We start from the raw sequence: 7,332 nt of genomic DNA, 5'->3' as shown, positions 1-7,332 counted from the left end.
TTAGGATGTATTAACACAAAGATCGTTAAATTTTAGGTATAATTTGAATTTAAATTGCGTTGTAAAAACTCAGTGTGGAAAGAGTCTTACAAAAAATGTGACAGATCGATTGTGTCTCTAGCAGTGTTGTGATTTGTGGTGAAGTGCAGAAGTTTTTCCTTCGGTGTTTTTCATGAAAATTGATTAGCTTTCATTAAAGATTGTTTCTGTTTATGTTAATAGTGAATCAATCTTAAAATTTCGGGTAAAATTTCCCAGCTGGATCCTGTATTTCGCGTAAAAAGTATATACTTTGTGAGCGTCTCTCCGGTGAGGTAGTGTTGCCTATTTCGGCCACACCTTTTGCTTTCCTAAATTTCTTATTCATTTTATGTTTTCTTTTCAATTTCTGAATTCTACAATGTCCAGAGAAAAAAACCATCACTTCTATGAAAAAGATGATGTGAAAAAGTCATTGGAAGAGTTCAGGAAGTGCAAATTGCTACGGGAATCTGCGCGTAAATTTGAAATGCTACTCTTCAGGTGTTTAGGACAAATTACACGGAAGATCTCTGGGCTTGTGGGTCATATAAACGTATTAAATTAAATATTAAACTTGTTCCGTTTGACGTTTTGAAATTTTCTATCCGTTGCGTCACAAAATGTGGTCAGAAGAAAGGTGGCCGAAATTTCACACAAAGTGGCCGAAATACTACCCAAAGCAATGTCCATATTTTTATTAATTTTTCAATATTTTAGGAAGTGATTTAAAGAAAACAAAAATGATAAACTAGTCTTGAAGGTTCCACACAACCCTCCCGAAAAGGAAGTAACAAAAAATATCAATATGAATTAAAAATATTGCATTTCAAACTTAGGACTTCGGTGCTTACATGCAACTATGCCGAAATTTGGCACACTTACCCTAATTCTATTTCTGTGTCCACAATTTGGAAACAAATGTGAATTGAAACCCAGTTGGAGTGAATTCCCAAATCCAAATATTCAATTGCTCAATCAATTTAATTAAGATTCTCTGTCCTGATATCTGAACTCTTGATTTATTCATTGTACATTTGTGAGAACGTTGTATGGAGTATCCTTTATCCCTCAGAAGTGTTACACCAGTTAATAAGAATGGATTTACTCTCTGCGATTCGTGTCAGTGTTTGGCTACAGAATATTATTGGAGTATCACCTTATTCCGTTAGCAATAAAGATGGAATTGTGGCAAAGAAAGTATCTACACTTCCTGGGATCTTTTGTTTTATCTTCATTATTGTTTCCGGAATTATAGGATCACAATTAAATATCCAAGAGCAAGTTGGTAAAGCTACTTTTGATTCAGAAATTAGTGCTGGATCTGTTTTAATGTTGACTATGATACTTGGAGGAGTTTGCCAAATGCTAGCCTATTTATTTACATTCTTTTTGTCCCTCTGGAATCGTCACAATTTTGTCAAATTTTACACAAAATTAATAAAAATTGGCAAGAAAATGCAGAAAGTCGGGGGAAAATTAGATTTTAACAATAATTATAGGTATAATATTGATTTAATTTTACCTAAAACATTTTAGTAATGGAATTAAATATATTTCAGAACAAATTTGATTATAATTCTGCTAATGGCAGCTTATCATATTACACAGTTAATATTTACCATACACTTCATATGGACATCTCCAAGTACTTATCATATGGCTATCACTTTTACGTGCATCTATTTATCCAATGCGCTATCTGCCAATGATTTTATAATGGTTTGCCAAATCGTGACTAAACATTTTGTGTGCCTCCAAAAAATTTTCAAGGATGCCCAGTTGGAACAGGATGAACTTCCGTATCGCCTCGAGACCTTCTATTCCATCCACAGTGAACTCTGCGACTGTTTCGACCTGATAACTGAGAACTTTGGCCTTCGGGAGCTGTTCAATGTACTCGCTGACTTCATCTTTATGACCTCGCAACTATTTTTCAGCTTTTGGTCAGCCGCCGGCGAAGAATTCATATTCTTTCTATTTAGCATGGGAGTAATTTTGATGCCGAGATGTGTGAAAGTTTTCTTGGTCATGTATAGTGGCGAGAAATTAGTTAGAACAGTGAGTAATACAATACATATTAAATATATATTGTGAATTCTCACTTTATTAACCAAACATTTTATGGTATTTTCCACAATTTAAATTATTTTTCTGCAAAATATTAAATCGACGATTTGCCTTAATGACCTCGTTAGCGAAATAAGGTGACGATGAGTGTTTTTGTCCCATAACTTGTATCTCAGCTAGTATAATTCCTCTATCTCTACAATTAGTAACTTTAAGCTAAAAGCTTTAAATTGGATCCTGTTTGAAAAAAGTAACAACGCCTTATCTTTAAAGCTGAATAAAATGATGCATAAAAGTTGTTTGCTTTTTTTTAGTTTTTACGATTTATGATATTTTATGCAAATTCTTTCCTGATAAAGAATCCATTTTCTGCTATCAACACATTTTCTTAGTAAAGTTTACAGAAAGAGCAAGACATACAGTACACCTGAAGTTGTGTCAACTAATTATTTCCAGCCTCATTGACACTACTGGATTATCTTGAGTAGAGTCCGTAAAAAATCAATTAAAATGGGCAATTTTGAAAGTAGTACGCATTGTTTTATGTTTGTTTTAGAAGATTATTAGTAATTTCAAACAGTAACAAAATCTATTCAAGTAACACATAAATTCTTTTAGAGATCAGTATAAATCTGTTTTTTTTTTGGACTTTCCTTTGTCTAAACCAATACATTTATTAATCTAATAATATTGAGTTCTTTTTTACAAATAAGCAATGAAAAATTAAATTTATCCGGTACTAAATTTAGAACTTTAAAAGCAATCGGATATTTTCTTTTTGACTGTAACCTATAACCTTATAAAATGTTATTGAAATTAAATTAACTCTTCATAAGGTACAATTTAGGTTTTCTACAGGCCAAAATAATTTTTTGCTGATTAATTTTTTTTTTTTTACTAATTTATTGTTATTTATTTTTATGAGAGATTCTAACCTTTTAAATGAAATATAAAAGCTTTACAAAATTTTATTTAGAATAGTTATTTGACAGACTGCTCTTTAATATTTTTTTTTAAATACTAAGTTCTGGTGTTCAATAAATTAAGGAAAGGAGAATGGTCAAAACTATATAGGCGCTGGTCCCGGAATCGCCACAAACGAGAGTAGGCGCATTTTGTAGGTACTAATATAAGATTGAAAAATTGCCGGAACCCAGGACGATAAACGCTGGGAGTCCTTGTAAAAATGCCTTTATCCTTTCGAAAAATCGCTGTTTTGACAACGAATTACGCAAGAACGGCTAAAGCGATCTTGATGAAATTCGGTATAGGGTCACTGTATGACTTAAAGTTTTTATTCATGCATATCACCCCCTCCCCCCACCCTCCATTCTGATAGCCGCCATACAAAATGGGGGCGTTTTACCTTATAACTCCTTTCTAAGAGTAGGTAGAAAGCTGAAATTCGACAAGGGAACAAAGCTTAGGGAATACTTTTAAACCATATATAATATCTCCCTCCTCTGTTCCCCTTTCTGGTAGCCCTCATACAAAATGAGAGCATTTTACCTTGTAACTCCTTTCTGAGAAAAGATAAAAAGTTGAAATACAGCATGGGAACAAGGCTTAAAGAAGACTCTTTAACCATAAGGACCAAACTCTTCGTCCATCACGCCTTCTGGTAGCCCCCATACAAAATAATACTATTTTACCTTATAACTCCTTTCTAAGAGGAGGCAGAAAGTTGTAATTCGACTAGATGTCTATAAATGCATATAAAATCTAGAAAATTATTGTTAACGTTATTAGTTATTCATTTCTTTTCGTTCTTTTACAAACTAACTACTTCTTCTCAGAAAGGAGGTCAAAATGCTCTTATTTTGTATAGGATTACTAGAAGGGGTGGTGGAGGAGCGGGTTAACATGCATGGTTGAAAAGTCTGCCATAAGTTTTGCTCCCTTGTTGAATATCAGCTTTCTACATCGTCTTAGAAAGGAGTTATAAGGTAAAGTGCCCCCATTTTGTATGAGGGCTACCAGAACGGAGGGTGGAGGGAGGGGATGGTATGCATAAATAAAAAGTTTAAAACATACAGTGACCCTATACCGAATTTCATCAAGATCAGTTAAGCAGTTCTTGTATAATTCGTAGGCAAAACAACGATTTTTGTCCCGGCATTTTTCTCAACCTTATATCAATATCTTCAAAATGCGTCTACTCTAATCTTTGTATGAAGATGAAACAGCGCCCATATACTTTTGATCATTCTTCATCATTGTAAAAAATAGTTTTTATGCTCTAGAACTGTTCCTCCATGGTTTGGAACATTGATCCCAGAACAAAAGTTGTTACCTATACTAATGAACCGGATTTGACCATTCTCCTTTATTCTCTGGGATAATCAAAAAATCTAAAATTCCTACTTTCTTTTTTTGTGTACATCGTGATATTATTCACTTTATTATTCACTTTCAAATTCAAAGTCTTAATAAACTTGTGCTATTACAAAATATTTAAAGTTTATTAAAATTAACTATTTTTTAATGAAAAGTTATTTACGAACCAAAATAAAATTGAGAACGATATTTCTGCTGTTACCAATCAGAATATTTCAATGATTTACGGATTTTTTTGTTCTTATAGAAGATTTCACACTAGAAAAGAGATTTTTTTCTACTTTCATACTTAAAAAAAACTTTTCCAATTACTTAAAGAAACCTAGATTTTATATAAATTCAAGTTTTACTCGTAATTTTTCATTTTGTCTCCGAAAAAGCTTGCATAGGGTAAGTGTGCCAAATTCCGGCCAGCTTGCAATTCCGGCCACCTTTTTTGTTCCTCGAATTTCCATGAATTTTTAGTTTTTGTATACTCTAGTAGAGATTATACAATGCAGAAAATAACAAAAAATGTAGCTTCGATAAACGAGATGATGTGAAAATGAAGGTGGCCGAAATAGGCCATCAAAGCTATGTCTAGGGGAAAGTGCCCATGCTTGATACCATGGGAAGCTTCGTAATGACTAAATTTTTTCTATGTTCCTCAATAAACGTGACTCCGCAATATATTTTAAAAACTGGCCACTTTCCCATAGTTTTTAAAATATGGTTGTGATGAGTCACATGAAACATAGAAAATTTAGTCATTACGAAGCTTGCAATGGTATCAAGCATGGGTACTTTCTCCTACAGTTTCATTCATTTTAAAATAAGAATGATATAAGAATAATTAAAGACGATAAACTGACTACAAGGTTCCAAGAAATACTTCTTAAGAAGAAGTAATTAAAATATAAGATTTGCATTAAAAATATTACATTTGAAACTTAAAGACTTTGGTGCTTGCATGAAACTTTGCCGAAATTTGGCACACTTACCCTAAATTCTCTATAATTTTTTTAGTATGTTAATTAATTTATTAATGTTTCTTATATATGCAAATAGAGAAAAGAACTTTTTATTGGATAAATAGCTTAAGACAGAGGTGTGCAAGAAACCGTTGAAACCGAATTAACGTCAAGATAAGTTTGTTATAGTAGCGTTTTGACCATTGACGTACATGTTTCATTTGACGTTAATTCGGTTTCAACGGTTTCTTGCACACCTCTGGCTTAAGAGGTTACATTAAGTAGGTCAAAGAGTCCAAAAAAAAACAAAACTTTTTTTTTCTATTTTTTTAGGTAATAAAAGATTTCTTTAATTCAAGACCTTGTATATATATACAAAATTTAAAAATTCCTCCTTACGTTTTCAGTAGACTAGCAGATTCATTTGAAATCCAGAAACGAATTATTTCCTATTAGAAGATGTGTGAAACTAGTCCTTGAACGAAGGTTTTTTCCCAAAATAAGTTGAAATTTACACTGGAAGAATTTTATGCAAAAGAAAAATTACCATATTCGACGTATCTTACTCCACGTTTCGTCTTGTAAAATGCGTTGTTTTCAAGGAAACACAAAAACCTTCATTTAAGGATTAGTTTAACCCAACTACTAACAGGAAATATTTAGTTCTATGGCTTCAGATGAATTTATTCTGAAAAATCTTGTCTACCGGAAAGTAATATTTTTACATATAAACTTTTTTTTAATGTTAAAAATACTATATTAGTATACATCAAAAGTTCCACTTTAACTTCAAAAAAATCATAATGGAATCATTTAATATTTTTAATAAAATAAAATAAAAGAAAAGTTCATAATATTGGAGTCAATTGGCGTCCAAATTGATGCTGCTGGAGTCGCACTATAACTTATCGAATTCATAGACCCTATACGAAAATACTTTGGCAATATTTTTGAATTTTAAATTTCGCAGAAAATAGCATCACACAAATTTTTATTATTCAGGAAAATTCAAGGAAATCTCTCTTAATAGGCAAATTTCGCTATTCTGAAAAAGAAATCTTTTAGAAAAACATTCTTGCACAGTGCATACATAATAAAATACCATATTGAGTATTGTTATAATAAGTTGTAATACAATTAAACTCTCTATTGAGTTCCGATGTAAAAAAAATCAATGTCAAGCTTATTAGGGCTTGTCACTCGATATAACTTTACCTATTAAAATTCATTTTTTTACAATGCTAGAAAAATCAAATTTGTGATATTTTTTAAATGTTCGCAAAAAGTGTGGAATATTATAGCTCTATGGAAAATGAAAATATAATAGAATTCAATTAATTAAATTCAGGGGAGTTTCGAAGAGAATTTTATAATTGATAAATTATTTTGATGAAATTAAGCCATGTCGCTATGTCCAAATAGGAGAACCGGAAATTATGATTTATGTTGAATTTCTTAAATCAATATATCCAGCATAGCTAATTTACAATAGGAGTTCGATACAGAAGCGATTAACATATAAAATTATGGTCTATCGTCTCCAAGTCTCTCATGAAAGTTCAACAAAACCCTCCTAAAATAGAATTTGTGTGCTGCTGTTTCCAGTCCAACGTCATTCAGTTTCTCTTAAATTTGCCAAATATAAGAGATATATTAATGGCCAGATTTGGCTAATAAATGCAAATGATTCAATGTAAACCCGCGAGTTTTAAGTAGGAGAGATTTATCCGGTACTTGTATTCTCTCATATTGTTTGATTTATGAACTTAAGCACCTGCTCCATAGAGCACATTATTTTTTTTTTGTTGAGAGCATATGCAAAAAATCCCCATGTGTTCTCACAGTTGGAAGCAAGATTTTGAGATTAACAGTGTTGTATTTAATCCATTTGTAGGCACACTTGACCTCCAAGATGCTGGAAAAGCTCGATAGACCTTTCAAAAGAGCGGAATTCCAT

This window comes from Phlebotomus papatasi, chromosome 1 (assembly GCF_024763615.1).
Source record: "Phlebotomus papatasi isolate M1 chromosome 1, Ppap_2.1, whole genome shotgun sequence".
Classification (NCBI taxonomy): domain Eukaryota; kingdom Metazoa; phylum Arthropoda; class Insecta; order Diptera; family Psychodidae; genus Phlebotomus; species Phlebotomus papatasi.
The sequence above is the reverse complement of the archived record's forward strand: the minus strand, read 5'-3'. Positions refer to the sequence as shown.